At 40.4% G+C, this 15,157-nt stretch overlaps 1 long non-coding RNA gene across 3 annotated transcripts in view; it reads left to right on the forward strand.

The window, feature by feature from the left end:
• The first annotated feature begins 333 nt into the window (after positions 1-333).
• The window catches only part of LOC112647803 (uncharacterized), a 48,296-nt gene continuing 33,472 nt past the window's right edge, over positions 334-15,157 (forward strand). For 2 of the 3 annotated variants that reach the window (XR_003128476.3, XR_003128477.3), the window contains exon 1: positions 688-979. This is a non-coding gene — a long non-coding RNA (uncharacterized LOC112647803). Of the gene's footprint in view, positions 665-687; positions 980-15,157 lie in introns of those variants that run through there. The other variant, XR_007412055.1, reaches the window with a different exon arrangement.

Raw genomic sequence — 15,157 nt, forward strand, 5'->3', positions numbered from 1 at the left:
AAGCTTCTGCTCCAAGTAAGCGACCTTGCTCACCTGCTCGCTCACACGCGCCACGCCCACCCTGGCCTTGGGGAAGCCTCGCCCGGCGTGGGTTCGGACACTGTTGGTTCGCAAACTCCCCGCCCCGCACTCAAACCAAGGGCGAGGCGGAGCTGGAGCGAGGCCGGCCCTGCTGACCGGGGAGATGCGGCCGCTCCAAGAGCGGGGAACTCACCCAGGAGGCTGGTCCAGAGGCGGTAGGGCCGCGCACGCCTCCCCGCGGGGTCCCCGGGGCTCACGTGACGCCGGAAGTGGCCGCCGCTGCGCATGCGCCCGGGGGGGGGGTCTCAGCGGCACGTGCGCACACGGGCTGCGCCCTGAAGATGACTGCCGCGTGGGGTCTGAGGGCGCGGTGTCCAGTGTGAGGCGGCGGAGGGGGTAAGGACGCCCCCCGCCCCCTGTGCAGGGTTCCAGACCCCGGGTCAGCCAGTCGCATGCCCTCCAGGAACTCCGCCAGCTCTCCAGCCCCCGGGCCCCCTGCTCCTCATGCCCCGGGGCTGAGCCGGGGGTCCCTGGCTTGTTGGGCGGCGACCGGGCTGCGGCAGAGGCGGCCGTCCGGGCAGCCGTCCGGGCAGCCGTGGAGGCTCACGAGGGACGAAACAGGGTCACGAGAACGATTCCAAAAGTAAGTGACCGTTTTCTTCACCAAGAGCCTCGTGATTCAAACCACGGATCGGTTAGGCCCCCTGGGCTGGGAGTCGGCCCCTCACTCGGGGTGTTCACGCCGGTGCTCACGGAGTTGGTGGAGATGCCACGTTAGCCGAGTGCTGCGGTGTGAACGCACACGAGCCTCCTTGTGAGGCAGTGATAGTGTCCAAGACCATCCCATCTTGGAGCACAGCTTTCTCCTCTGGAGAGGTGTCCGCATCCCGTGAGGACAGGCTTTGTCAGCGTTCACTGCAGGCTTGCTGGGTGAATAACGTCCCCCAGGCCCATGCGGGTAAGGAGGACAGGGCCCAAATGATCCAGCAGTGCAACACCGGAGGTGCCCACCTGGCCTTGAGGAGAGGGAGGTGGGCAGCTTCAGGAACCTGAGGAGATTGTGCCTACTATATATGTTGGCCGGGTTCTGCACTTATCTGCTACACGGTACCGTCCTTTATTTATTTATTTTATTTTTTTTTAATTTTTATTTATTTATGATAGTCACAGAGAGAGAGAGAGAGAGGCAGAGACATAGGCAGAGGGAGAAGCAGGCTCCATGCACCGGGAGCCCGATGTGGGATTCGATCCCGGGTCTCCAGGATCGCGCCCTGGGCCAAAGGCAGGCGCCAAACCGCTGCGCCACCCAGGGATCCCTACCATCCTTTATTTAAAAGATGAATTAATGAGGCCTAGAAAAACAAATGGTTTTTTGAAGGTTACAGAGCTAGTGGACCCTGAGCTGACATTTCACACATTCCATTGCTCTTTCTGCCGCCCTACTTGGGTTGCATTTCACTAGATTTGATTATACACTATCATTGTTCTCTGATTATTTCTTGTGTCTATATTGTATACCCAGAGTAGACTGAACTCCTTCAGAGCAAGGACCATTTTCTTATAGTTATTCCCATAACATGTACCATATGCTTAGGCATAGAGAAGATTCCAGCAGACGTTTCTTACCTTGAATGGAATAATCCTCATGATGTAGTTTCCCCATGACCCTGCAAGTACCTGTACAATAGCACTTGGTCTTGAGGAAACACACATCTGTGCCCATCCTGCTGGGAGTAATATGCGAGGAGCATCCTGTTGAGGAATATCTCTGTCCTCCTTTGAGTCTTTACTGGTATCACTGGATTCTAAATAGAAGCCACCCTATTCTGAAGAAATTCTTGGGAAATTTCCTTTATCTCTCTTTTCCTCATGCCCAATTCCATCTTTAAAGCAGTATAAAAAGTATAAAGAATGACTATAGAATCAGCCTTAGAGATTCCAAGAATAATAATTCACATATGTCTTGAAAGGTTTAGGTGTAAGATGAACAACATAAGCTCCAGGCATATTTACAGTCAAGAAAAGCAATATTATTTTACATAAATACATATTTTATAAAAGAATAAATGGAGGCTCTTAGCAGGTCTCATGCCCAAGGTGCCTTAGGTTATGCTGCTGATAAGTGGAGGTTCAGAGAATGGATTCCTGGTCTTTCTAACCCTCAGATTAGAGAGAGTGAAATGATCTTTCCTCTCATTAAAGCTGCTGTATCCTGGAGGGTGAGGGGGAATGTCATCAAAGGTTACTGCTAGAACATTCCTTCAGACATATATGAAGGCTAAACCAGATGGACTCCAGGAAGTGTGCAATAGGTAAGGTATCTTGAGGAGTTACAAATAAATTCTCCTGATCATTCTTTAGAAAGTTAGAGGAAGAGATCATATCATAGCCAGGTGAAAGTTCAATAAAGTTTTCCCACCAGCTAAGAAAGATGATCAAGAAATTCAGCTCCAACCCAGCTCACGGGCAATTGCAGCCATTCTCAAAAAGATCCTGTCTTCCCAAAATAAATGTCTGCTCCACTTGAGTTAAAATTAGATACACATTAATTCTGGCTGTTGACATGAAGCCTCTGGCAAGCTGGGTAGAATCCAGAATACTCTATAGAAATGACCAGGCTCTGTAGACATTTCCCAAGGCACCCAGATAAAGGATTAAATTGTCTCACCATTTCTCCATCACCAGTACCCTCTGTGCCTCCCTTACAACCAGCCATGTTCTGGTAAATGCCAGGACACGAGCAAAAATGCTTCTCTCTTTCTGGCTGAAGTTCCAAATGGAATGGCACACATACAGATGGTTTTATTTTTGATAACAATGTCAATTCCTTGCCCTGACACTATACTATTCACTATGTAATTTATCCATTCTTAAGACAAGTATATATTGATCATCTACATTGTGCTAAGACATAAGACAAGGTCCCTGCCCTCAGGGTCCTCATGAATAAGGTATGAAAATTATTATTGTTTTATATTCTTCCTTTAATGAATAAGGAAATAGACACAGAAATGTTCAGTGAATTTCCAACATTACTGTTGGAGTAGGAAAAAGTCCAACTTTTTCAGTGCCTCAGAGATAGGACTTCCCTTTTATCCTCATTCCTTTCAAAACAGACAAACCACATGGCAGCTTACAGTACTGCCTTATTCATGCTGTTTTTATAGTTTCTCCCAAAAGATATTAAAGATATGTGAATATACATAAGGACATTTATTTTTGAACTTGTGAAAATAAGTTTTTGTGTGTATAAGGAAGAAATATAATTTAACCAAAACTCCATCTCAAACTTTTTTTTAATGCATGAACTATTTGGATGTAAAAAGATTACCTGCTGAGACAACTGTTTTACTTTAGTGTTTGTTTACTATGCTTCTGGCCCTCATGGTTCCAGGTATGCATTCTTACAACTAATATTCCTAGAAAAGTTTTCTACTTAACTTACTTGTTAAAGGGACTTCATTTCTTTCCTGTAGAACAAAGTCTTCCTGTGGGATGGAGTTCAAACCCCTTAGGACTATCCAGTGATCAGGGCCAATATTCCTATGAATGCATTCATTACATTTTAATTGAGAATTTAGACTTGGGATACAATAGTGTAAAATTCTGAGCCCTTGTACCCAAGGAACTCCTTGTCTGGCAGTGGAGGAGAGCAGTAAGCAAATGGTCAGAATGTATGGGGAAGTTTTCTTGTAGGAGCCTATAGCAGGCAGAGAGCTCTTCGGAGAAGTGATTGACTCAGTTTGAAGATGTGTGGTCAAGAAAAGCCTCTTGGAGGAGGAGATGCTTGAACTCTCTCCAACAAGAGTCCTTCTCAGCCAGGCCAGTCTTCTCACTGTTGTCTGTGCCAGCCATGTACATTTCTGCCTCCTACTGTGGCTTAATTCAATGACTTCTACTGATCAAGCATTTACTATGTCCTAGACACTATGTTAAGGACATAAAGTCTTACCACACTAGCTCTCAAAGAACATAGAATTATTGAGGGAAACTATTTCCTGTATTTGCGATGCCCTTGTTCAATACATTTAGAAGACTTCAAATATGTACAAGATATTAATTTCCAATATCATCATTTCCTTTGTCCAGATATCCATCTTCAGGGACATGTCTTCCATTAATTCACTGTATAATCTCCCAAGACTCAGAAATACTCCTTCATGCCTAGGATTCCCATTATATACTTTTTGTTTCCCTGTGGTATTACAAATACAGATTGTACTTTCCTATAGTACCATCGGTCAATGCTGAGGGGACCCGTAAGAAAATTTTCCAAGGTCTGTGTGCTGGGTCACTGCCCAAATGCTTTTGTAAAAGTGCTGTTTATTCTTTTACTGAGGGTCTTCTTTATGATGCTCCATGAGAGACATTACAAGCTGGTGTTAATATTAGGAAAGTTCTGGGTCTCCTTAACAGTTCATCTAATCTTACCTATTAAGACATTATATAATTTGTGTAGTTGGTCAGATTTTCCTGTTCAAGGGAGACTAAATTCTGTTTTATAACCAAACTGGTGGCAAACTCATAAGAAGCATTTTTGGGGCGTTTGGCTCCATTTACTTCCTTTTTTCTCATTTCTCTCTTTTAAGTTAATTAATTAATTAATTAATTTATCTGTCATTTTGCTAAATTTTACATGTCTTGGTAAGCTCCCTTAAGTCTTTTCTAAGAGACTTACCACTTACCATCTAGCACAGGGTAGCACAGGGTTAACATGGGACTAGGGTTACATTACAGCTTTCGAGGATAAATTTCTTAAGGAGTATTTGGCTGTTTTGCTGCTGTATGAATAGGCAAAGTCCCCTGAAGGAGAAAATCTCTTCTTTTGTTTCATGATTTTAACAAATTGAAACAAAGCCAAGATGTGAATTTCAAAGACCAATCCTGGAGTCCTCAAGTCTGAGCAACAAAAATATAATTTCAGCTCTTGAAGTTTTCATCTACTAGAAGGTAGGAAATGGAGAAAGCTGACTCTTATTTATGTTCCTGATTTGCCAAGCTGTAATGATACTCCTTTCCTTAAATTTTATTGATTTTGATAAACTCTGAACTCTGTCTTGCTTTAGGGAGAGCTATAGAGGTATAGATTTTTATGTCAAAAAAAATTTGTAAGATCAACATTTGTTCTTTGTGATGGCCTATAGAGAATATGAAGAGTAGGGTTATTGAAAAAAGGCTTCAGTAACCAGCATGCAGAAAAGCCCAGGAAACCACTGATTGGCTCTGGAAAGCTGGGCTCAGGCCAAGTCTCAGTGACCTTTTTGGTAGAATGCATTCCAGCCAATTGAAACTCCCAGCCTAGTCCCCAAACAAAGTGGTAATGCTGTCCTGCCCAGGTTTCTACCCTCCAATTCTTAGACCACCTGCAAATCGTTGCTCCAGCAGCCAGTTATCTCCTATTAATAGCCTACATCGCCGGAATTGGTCTTCTGGGTCAGGCTATGAATTGACTATGTAAAAGAGATGGTTAATATCAGAGGTTGGAGGGTCCCGGAAGAGACCCTTTTTGTCTCCCTGTCTTCCACAGACTATAATCTTCTGTGAGGATACGTATGATATTTTATCATAAAGGATTTATTCTTTGGACCCAAGTGTTTCCATACTCCTGTGTCTCGATGTGTCTGTATGAATGAGCCTTTCTGGAGTGTTTCATCCTGACAGCCTGCCTTCCTAAAACTGGGGGATAATTGCCTTGTTATCAAGGAGAACCAGGGAAGAGAGGGGAAGTGAATGAAAGACAGAAAGGAGAAAGAATCAGTCCAATCCCAAGTTGATAGACATGTATGGTATATATACAACCTTTAAATCCCCAGGATGATGAAAGAAACCTCAAACCATGCAAGAATTGACTTAAAGTAATGAATTTACTTAAGATGATCCAGCAAAACACCTCTTCTGGAGGAAAGTATCTTCAGCCTACAACTTGGGTAGCCACTACAAATAAATTTTCAAGGAAAATTACTAAACCCCAGTCAATATAAAAAGAGACACAAACAAGCAAATGTGTTCACAAACTGGCAGAAACAACAGACAACAAAAATATAGTCACAAAGTTTCCACATTTTATAAATACTGCACAAATACTATGAGATAACTGTGTTTACTATACCTATGTCTAAAAATATTAACATTTCTTGAAAATATTTTCAGGGAACAGAAGACCATAAAAAGTAGGCTAGCAAACTATAACAATAAAAACAAATGGCATCTGTGTAGGATGTAGAAAGCTCAAAAAAAATCATTCTCACCTTTAGAGTAAGAAAAAGCTGAGTAATCTTTGAAGATATAATTTTTCTTGAAGCCATCAGAGAGCAAAGTTTTCAAAACTAGCAACTTACTAGCCTGAAACCTATTGAAAGAGAAAGTATCCAGGAAGAGACAGGGGACTAGCATTTGCAGCAAATGCAGGGAAGGCAAAAAGTCTCACCTGGTTTTGGCTTCTGTGACTTTCCTACAGAACAAAAGACTTAAGCTTCTAGGAGAATAGCATAAAACCCTGTAACTTTCAAGGTACAAGTAAACACATATCACAGCTGGAGGAAGAGAACAGGAAAAACCCTCTATCTCTGGGGAATAAAGAGGGACAAGAAAACATCTGTTTCCAAAACACTAGAGATCCCCCACCCAGAGAGAAAGGCAGAGTCTTGGAGAAGACCCCACACATGAGATCCAGGGACAAAGCTTCTGCCTAAGACTAAGGCTGATCCAAGACAACAAAGAATGCCTTCCTGCTCCCCCTGCCTCCAACCAGGCAGCAAGTATTGAGTAACAGTAGTTTATGAGGAGGAATCAGGGCAAGAACATCCAGGGTGAGCCTCTGTGGGTCTCAAGCACAAAAAGAAGACCCATTGCTAACAGTGAATCAGACACAGAAAATAAGTCTGACAAAACCAGTTCCTATCCCATGCATAAGATAATAAACAAATCCGCAATTAAAGCTAAAGAGTTTAATACTTCTCTCTCAGTAATAACTAGAACAACCAGACTAAAAAAAATCAGTAGGGATATAAAAGACCCAAACTGGAACATTATCAACCAATTTGATCTAACATAATTATAAAATACTTGACCTAAGCACAGCTTATCTCTATCTATTAAAGAAATTGAATTTGTTGTTTAAAAACTGTCAAGCAAAGAAACTCCAGGCTCATATCCTTTCACTGACACAACTTCTTAGGTGACATCAAAAAGATGATTTGCTGTATTTCAAGGCAGAAGGAAAATTACCCCTGGTGGAAGGTATGGGATGCAAGGAAAGAGGGATGAATACAGAGGGGAATTATATGGTAGTAAATCTAAACAAATATTAACTTTATAATATAATTAACATATCTACTTGGTGGGAAAACTGGCTAAAATTAAGGTGCTGGACAATAAGGGAACAATGGAATATTAGTTGAGGAAGCTGATCATTTTTTGTTTTTAATTTTTTTTTTAATTTTTATTTATTTATGATAGACACAGAGAGAGAGAGAGAGAGAGGCAGAGACACAGGCAGAGGGAGAAGCAGGCTCCATGCACCGGGAGCCCGACGTGGGATTCGATCCCAGGTCTCCAGGATCGCGCCCTGGGCCAAAGGCAGGCGCCAAACCGCTGCGCCACCCAGGGATCCCTGATCATGTTTAAAATATTATGAGACCCTTGTATTGTTTAGGAAGTAGGTAAAAATTTTAGTTACCAGACTTTGTTACAAATGAATGTGCAAATAGTCACTGTAAGCACATATGTACACTCACATGTACACATACCAGAGAAACAGTTTATAAATATGATGAAAAAATAACATAATAAAGGGGGAAAAGGAGGAAAAATCAATCCAACAGAAGGCAAGAAAAGAAGAAAACTGAAGAAAAGACAAATAATATAAATAAGTCCAAATTTATCAGTAATCATAATAATTTTAAGTGCACTAAACAAATTGAAAGACAAAGATTGTCAGATAGGATTTTTTATAAACACTAAACTAGTTATTGACTGTTTTCAAAAGATACACCTTAATAAAGATATAGAAAGTTTGAAAGATGATATAAAGGGGAAAAAGAGGATATATCCAGCAGTTACTAACCAGAGAATGATGGTGTAGCTGTATTGCTAATAAACACAATGAGCATTTTTAGAAATAAAGTTGGTCATGATTCAATGACAAAAGATTCAAAAATATTCAATTCACCAGGAAGATATAAAAAGATTCTCAATTCACACATGTTCACTAAAATAGCCTAAAAAGATATAAAGCAAAAAATTTTACGATTCTGGAGAAATTGACAGGAACATCATTAGAGATGTGGGAAATTTCAACACATTTCTCCCAGTAGTAATAAAACATGGTAAAATATTAGTAAGGATATTTATATTGCATAGTTAATCCCTTTGGTCTAATTGATACATATCACACTTTACAATTGGAGGCTATACTTTCTTTGTACATGTTCTGTGTTTTTTTTTCCAGGTTTATTGAGATACAGTTAACATATAACATTGTGTAAATGTAAGGTGCACAACATCTATCATATATGATTTATGTATATCACAGTGTTTACCACAACAAGATTAGGTAACACATCCCTGATTTCACATAATTGACATTTTGTTATTGTTGCTATTATGGTGAGAACATTAAAGCTCTGCCGTCATAGCAATGTTCAAGCATATAATATAGTATTACCTACAGTCCCCATGCTGTATATTAGAACCTCCCAGAACTTATTCATCTTATAACTGAAAGTTTATACCCTCTGGCCAATATCACTCCATTTCCACAACCACTCAGCACCCGGCAACAACCATTCTATTCTCTGTTCCTATGAGTTCAGTGATTTTAGATTCCACACACAAGTGAGATCATACAGTATTTTCTTTCTCTGTCTGACTTCCTTCATTATCATAATGCCCTCAGGTTCCATTCATGTTTCATAAATGGGAAGATTTCAGTCTTTTTATGGCTGAATAATACTCCATTGTCTATATATATCACATTTTCCTTATCTTCACCTATCATTGGGCACTTAGATGGTTTTCATATCTTGAATATTGTAAATAATTCTCCAGTGAACATGGGAATGGAATTATCTTTTCAAGATAGTGGTTTCCTCAAGAAAATATGGCACTAGATTGCAGATGGCAGCTTACTTCAGGGTCCTAGTATTAACATTTTTAGCCGTGTCATACCTTAGCATGCCATTGGCATTTGCACTCTTCTTTCTAAACCCCCACTTGCCTTGTGCCAGTTCTGAAGTCTAGCTTCATGCATCAAAAACTCTAAAGCCTCCTGGGCACCTTCTGCTTTTGCCCCTTTGACTGTCTATGTCTCTAAATGCTGAGGCTGGTGATTCACTCTTGTTTTATCCTAGAACTCTTAGGGACCCCATTTCTGTTATCCTAATGCTTCCACATTACCTGATGTCCTCCCTGGGAGCCAGGCCTTTCCCCCACATATTCTCAACTTTGATTTCCTACCTGTACATCTTCCTTCATATCTCACCAGCATTTTTGAACATGACTTTGTTGGTCCTTTCTGGCTCATGTCACTATTATACCACAGTAACCCAGTCCCGACAGTTTGAATCCTAAACCAAAAGAATAAGGAGACCAGCAAAGGATTAGAGGAAGCACAGCATCCCAACAACTTTTAATTATGATGAGATTATAGAAAAGTATAACATGGGCGGACAGTAATTTTGCCATTCAATTTTGCCAGGCTGCCTTTGCAGCAGGCAGTGAAGCATGTTTTATATTTATAATTGGTATGTGCTGTTGCTCAGGGGTGGGCGGTTGCATTCCCACAATATATCACAGTGTAAGTTGCTGACATGCCCTTCCCTCTGGCTTCTCTGGACTAGAAGGAACCCATTTATTATTATTATTATTGATATTGTTTCTGTCTGCCTTTGCTTTTAACTTTTTCATTGGTATTAATTAAAGGGTCCTTGGGCTTGCAAGCAGGCAGGCATCCCAGTCAAAAGGAGGGTTTTATGCAGGTCCCAGTCTCTCTGACAGCACAAAAGCAGGAGTTCAAATGAGGAAACATCAAACATCATCATTTTAATTTGTAAAGGACATGGGATGCTTTGTAATTGGACAGCTCTTGATGACAAGGAAGTCACTTGAAGACTGATCGGGACTGGTGGCGAAATGGGTTCTCAGGCCAGATTAGGATGCTCATCTACCAGAGTCAACACAGCTGACTGTGTAACTAGCAGAACAAGTAAGGTCTTCAAGCTCAGATGAGCAGAGGCTAGGATGTGGGGAGGTTCCTCTGTTTCAGAGAAATGAGAAATGAAGTGAGAATAAGACCCTAGTAACCAGAGGAGAGGAAGGGTTTCTAAAACTGTATATGAAAACTAAGAAATGAGACTAAATACTCAGAAAATAGGCCAAAATGTATAATCAGTGTTATCATTTATGGGAGACACCTTAGGGTCTTGAAGTAGTAGAAAAAATATTTTTCTAGGGGCGAGTTCACAAGGGTTCTAATTCACACTTCATGCATTCCTAATTGTGTGTCATGGAGCAATCCATTTCTTCCCATCTTTGGGTTGCGATTTCTTCATGTGTAAAATTAAGAGTCATACCACACAGTTTCTTAGCTCTCCCTTCCCTCTCACATCCTACCATGCTAGTCTACTGACTTTCAGAACAGTTCAAGAATCTCTCTCTTTCCGTTGCCTTTAGACCTGATTTGCATCCATGGCCATATGCATGCACACACATACATACCACTCATGTGCCCATAGACACACACTACAGATGAAGCAATCATTTCAGGGATATATCTTGTGAATTGATAACCCAAATGGATATTTAAGTGTGACTATTCACCTTATTTCTATTTTGGCTTCAATTAGCTGTTAATTTTCTTTAAAACTTAAATCAGATATGGAATCAAGTGGCTTCTATTGAACTACTATATGCTAGCATTCTTCCAGGAAGATTCATTTGTGTCTGCTTTGATTATTCTTCTATTATCAAAGATAATATAAGACCAACAATATTATTCCCATTTAATAGTGGAGGAAAACAAGGCACGATAATCTGACAAAATTAGATAACTGCAAGGGGTAAACCTATTTAAACATTTTCTAGTTACAAATTAAAGGATAAAGACTTGATTACTGGTATTTATCAAAATCTTAGCAGTATTTTCATCTCCATCTGAAATTCTGTCCCCAGCATGACAGTCTCCCTGCCTATTCCAATCTCTTCCTCCCCAGAAGTGATTATTCCACTCACTGGGAATTTCAGAGAGTCTTCTACTGTCTCATCATCAGGTGCATGATTCTTATTTAAATGTGAGCTCTTGGACAGCAGAAGCCATGTCTTACTTTGTCCTGGAGCCTTTAGTGCAAATCATCTAAGACCAAGAACGTAGTATCCAATAAAAGAAATAACCATAACAACATGAGTGGCCTAGTTGGATTCACTAAATGTCTGTTCTTCCCATGTGTTCGTAGCATCTTTTTGTTAAAGATGTAAGAGAAGGTGGAAGTCTCAGTATATTCATTGCAGATACTTGAGGGAAGGTATAAAAGGCGAAGATTCTGATTGCCTCTTTCTCTCCATTAATGGGGTGGTGAAGGACAGAGCACAACATACTGTACTTAATGCAGATTCTGCTCAGTGAAACAATGATTACAATCAATTTGACTACTAATGTGACTTATCTTGTAAATTGCTGGGTCATTAACTTCAACAACATCAATGTGCTGTCACTATCCAATTCCACCAAATTAGTGTCCGAGGTAATAGGAGAACGAATGTATTAGTGCGTTATTGGTGGCTAATAGAGACAAGTCTTTAATGGGCTACACAGAGCAGCTGAGGCACCAGAGACTAAGAACATAAGACCAGGGGAATTGGATGAAGAGTCAGAATCCACAACACGGTGGCGCATTAGGGCTGCTGCAGGCACTTGGTGCCTTAGAAGGCAGAAGAGCTGGGTGCTAGGGAGATCGCAACCTGTGGCAAGGAAAATGTACATTCGTTGACATTTGGGGCAAAAGTAACAAAAGCGCAGCATTTGGATTATCAGAGGACAATGGGCCTATCTTAAGGTCAAGTGCTTGAAGCAGGGCCTTTTCCTGCCAGCCCAGAAATCACAAATGCAAAGGAGCACCTAACTCTGAACAGACACGAAGACAGTCCTCCTAACCTGAATCTAACATTGGATCAATCTCAAGACCTATCCTAGAAATTACTTAGCAAATTGCATTCATATTTAATTTAAAAATTCCTTTGATTTCTAGGGAAAAAAAATCTGAAATATTTATGTCCATGTTCTAAAGAGACCCTTTGTACTCTCCTTTCCCATCCTTTCTAATTGAGAAGCTGCTATATCCATAGCCCCATGAGAGCAGCATTCAAACCACATGACCTCTTTCTTGTCACAGTTCATTGAACAAGAGATGAATACCTGAATGAGGTGTGTCAGGTATAGTCAGTCTCTCAGGAGAATGGAGCTTGAGCCAGTCAGAGAGTGTTAGGTACTAAACTGTAGCTCTTCTGAGTTGGAGTCAGTGCTAGGATACCAAAGCCACATTCAAGCCAACATTATGGGGGGAACAGAATCTAAGAGCATTGTGGAAGATTTTCTAATGCATAAAGGAGAATGAAAGACTTAAGTGTGGAGAGAAGCTATCTCAGAGAGATGGAGAAAGACTGACTGTGCCTGTCAGCTTTCCAGGTCCTGGGCCTAAAACCCACTGCATATCTGACAGATTTTATGCACATTTCCTGTATCTTCTCGTTAAACTACCTTTACTAGGTTTTTGTTTCATGCTCCCAAAAAAATCCCTAAGATACTCTAGTTTCTTCATGATTGTCAACAACATTTATTGATCACTTGGTGTACGTAGCACACTAAACCCTGCCAGAGACACTCAAAACCAAAAGAAGAGGTTATTGCTTCTCAGGGAGTTATAACTGAGTTGGAAAGATTTTTCTAAGTATTGGATAGAGTTGCATCTTTCTTTGTTGAAAGTGGGACTTGTAGGAGCCCAGGGTCTGCAATCTGTAACTTGTTCATGCCTGGGAGCCAAGATGGGAAATGTAAAGAGTATGCGAGAGGCATCCTGTGTAGAGTTAGGGTTTGACAGTTCTACAATCATCATTGCCACCACTATCAAAGCCTGTCATTGACTGTGGGCCCCTATGAAGGTGGCTCTGGGCTTCTGTATTCTTCATGGCTATCCCATAAGGTGGTGCTATGAATATACCTGTTTTAAAGGGCAAAAGCATGACACAGCTAACAAGCAACAGAACTTGAATTTAGAACCAACTACTCTGTCTCCAGATCTGCTTTGAGTCACTTTTCCCATCTCTCTGTTCCATATCTGCCTCTCTCTTCAGAGGTATCTCTGTCCTCTTTTTGGGTGAACCTAGACCTTCCAAATCAAATTTTAATCATCAAAGTTCCTTATACCAGTACCCTAACACTTAAGAGAAATTTAAGTCATCATTTATCCACCTCCACCTCCACCCACACCCCATCCCCACCACACAGGGCTTGCAGAATGTCTGATTTCTGCACCTGAAAGGAAAAGCATTATCCCTTTTCTGTGAAAGTTTAGGCATCTAAAGGTGGGGGAGGGGAGGAGTAGGTAAAAGACAACAGCTTTATGAAAACCCTGAAACCCCACTTCATAGGCCTACAAATGAAGATTGCTCTAACTTTATGTATGCAATGAAACTCCAGGAATGACTTCAGAATTTTCTTGAATTCATATATATTCATATGAAGCTATTTCTTTTATTATGTTATTAGTCAGAAAAACATTTTTGTTGATACCATTTAGGTTTCAGTTAGTTTATTTTAGAATGTGCAGTATTATATTCCCTTCCCTAAAGAAAAGATGGATTAGTGAGGTGCCTGGGTGGCTCAGTTGGTTAAGAGTCCAACTCTTGATCTCAGCTCAGGTCTTGATCTCAGAGTTGGGAGTTCAAGTCCTGTATTGAAAAAAGAAAAGGTGCATTAATATGTTGAGATTGGTCAGATAACATTCTATATAATCAACGTGTATTTCCCATGAACAATTCTGTCTTGCCATGACCCATACTACACAAGGTATATAAGGAGTTGTGAAGCCAGCCATCACTAAGCTTATCACTTAGTCAAGGGTAACAGGTGTATCCATGACATGTATTATGGGTTCAAACTTACATTTAATACTGAGTAGATTTTCCACATTCTAGCAGAGAATTACCAACATAGAGGTACTACCAGGTGAGAGACATCCGTTGAGTATTGATGCTTGGCACAGTGGGTTGGACATGTCAAAATTATAACCCATGCACAAAGTTAAAAAAAAAAAACTTTTTATTTTGAAATAACTGGATTCACAGGATGAATCTGCAAAGATTTGGGCAGAGATGTCCAGTACACCATTTTCTCATGTTCATCCAGTGTTAACATCTTATACGACTCTATTTTATTAAAACTAGAAATTTGACATTAGCATAATCCATTGAGTTTATTACAGTTTTACCAATTATATATACACTCATTTATATGTGGGGGGGGTGTAAAGTTCTATGAAATATTATCATATTGTAGCCTTGTATAACCACCACCACAATCAATATACTCAACTGTACCATTAAGAAAGATTTCTCTTATGCTATCCCTTTATAGTCACATTTTCCATACCCTCCTCAACAACCCTAATCCCTGGAAACCACTAATCTGTTCTCCATCTCTATAATTAGGTTTTTGCATGAATATTACACAAATGTAATCATGTTATATATCTTTTAAGATTTTTTTCCAGCATAATTTCCTTAAGGTTCATCCACATTTTGTGTATACCAGTAGTTTGTTCCTTGTTATTACTGAATAATATTCCATGGTATGGATTACTACAGTTTATTTGACTATACACCCATTAAAGGACAGGGGTAGTTTCTAGTTAGGAGGTATCTCAAATGAAGTTGCTCTGAACATTTATATAATGTTCTGGTATGACAATAAGTCTTTATTTCTCTGAAATAAATACTCAAGACTGAAATTTCTGGGTTAGATGTTAAGTAGATTTTCAGTTTTGAAAGAAACTGTTTTCTAGGGGGTTCCTGAGTGACTCAATCAGTTAAGCATCTGCCATGATCTGCATCAGGCCATGATTCCAGGATCAAGCCCCCCACATCA

This window comes from Canis lupus, chromosome 7, assembly GCF_003254725.2.
Source record: "Canis lupus dingo isolate Sandy chromosome 7, ASM325472v2, whole genome shotgun sequence".
Lineage (NCBI taxonomy): Eukaryota > Metazoa > Chordata > Mammalia > Carnivora > Canidae > Canis > Canis lupus.